The 1,813-nt window shown below is 37.4% G+C and overlaps 1 pseudogene; it reads left to right on the top strand.

The window, feature by feature from the left end:
* Positions 1–570: 570 nt before the first annotated feature.
* LOC136637925 (5S ribosomal RNA) lies at positions 571–687 on the top strand (annotated as a pseudogene).
* The last annotated feature ends 1,126 nt before the right edge of the window (positions 688–1,813 follow it).

The following is a 1,813-nucleotide window of genomic DNA, read 5'->3' as shown; positions in this document are numbered from 1 at the left end:
TGATTTTGAAATTGCCTATTACTATTTAACACATTTTTACCAAATAACCTTAGAACCTTCTTAATTTCACAATTGAGGTATATTTGATCATCCCCCAAAATATTCTGGCAAAGAAGTCCCAAAGGAATATAATTCAATGTTGTTATTGATATAGTAATAGTGCAAATATTTAATTATAATGATAAACCACAGTCTTTGGCAGTAAATTTGTTTTTCTGATCTATTTTAGAACAAGTGTGTTAAATATTTCGGAATTATATAATAATATATGATGTGTAGCATGATATTATAGGAAAGTGGAAGGTTCTTATAGGGCGGCAGAAGACTCATTCGATAATGGTCATTCCTTTGCTAGGGAGATTGCTTATTAATAACTCATAATGGTTCACTGACAATTCCTTAGTGGGAAATAATTGGTAAATGGTCTCTTGATGCCTGGAGAAGTCTCTTGAGTATTTTTAAGGAGATTGCCTAAGATTAACCCAATAATGGAGAGACAGACTGCCTGTTGGGAGAAACTGTGCAGACCACTAACCCTTGACAGGACATGGATCTTCCGCAATCTGCCAATACAACTGGTCTTACCCTGCACATGCCTGATCTTGTCTGATCTCTGAAGCTAAGCAGGGTCAGGCCTGGTTAGTACTTGGATGGGAGACCGCCTGGGAATACCGGGTGCTGTAGGCTTATACTATAGTCTTTCAAGACTGAAGGTTGCCAACTAGAAAGAACCAAGTAGTTCTTTGATGTTTCAGTAGGTGGCCTAAAATACTAAGGACTGCACTCTCGTTTATATAGCACAAACAAGAGGACAACTCCTGCAAATTGTGCTGTGAGAACTCCTCATATATAAGGTCATGCTACTGCTGTGGAACATAAATGTTTGGTGAATGTACTAAATAGTTTTCAATACTTCTTATGTAAATTATCACATGGAAGCAGTATATGCCCTTGTTCCTTTTATGCAGACATTTAGAAAGCAAGAAGCTTAACATAATGTCTTTTGCCAGGATACACAAATTGTATCACAGAGACAACTGTCAAACTTTGTTGTTGCTGTTGCTTGATGACTTGAAAGCACTGTTTGCTTTCAACATTTGGAATTACCTAGTTTTATCTTCCAACACAAGAAAAAAGCTGGCAGCTTTCTTGTGTGCTTATTTACATTTTGGCTATTGACATGTAAACTTGTATGTGATGAAATCAAAATGCAAATATGCAAATGCATACACGTTGCAAGACATAAATGCACCAGATTATACTAGATTTTTTAAAGCTGTTGATCAAGGGTGAAGGACTCAGAATTTCTGAGAGCTTGGAAGCAAATTAACAGAGTCTCTCTTTGGCAATAGCTCCCTTAAAAGCAAGCAAATAAAAAGCCTCTCACAAAACTCGCACCTTTAATTGCATGCGGTCATGCAGTTCTGCTCACAATTTCAAGTTTAGGCCTTAAACTAGCACTTTGCTATAGCCAACAGTTTTTGAAAATGTGTCTTTGTGCTTCTGAACTGAGAGGGAAAAAAAATCCACAGTTAAGAACATAAGAATAGCCTGTATGGAACAGGCCATAGGCTCATCTAGTCCAGCTTCCTGTATCTCACAGTGGCCCACCAAATGCCCCAGGGAAGTTATTAAACTGCAGCGCCAAACCCACTTACCTGTGAGTAAATCACATTGAATTCAGTGAGACTTACTTCTGAGTAAATACACATAAGATTACACTGTATTTCCTGTATGTTCTTCCAAAAAACACAAGTAGTTGTACCCTTCCCTTCAAAATTCTAAGTAGGAATAGGAAATGGTGCTCATTCAA

Source organism: Tiliqua scincoides, chromosome 1 (genome assembly GCF_035046505.1).
Source record: "Tiliqua scincoides isolate rTilSci1 chromosome 1, rTilSci1.hap2, whole genome shotgun sequence".
Lineage (NCBI taxonomy): Eukaryota > Metazoa > Chordata > Lepidosauria > Squamata > Scincidae > Tiliqua > Tiliqua scincoides.
This window is presented reverse-complemented; position numbering and strand designations above follow the sequence as displayed.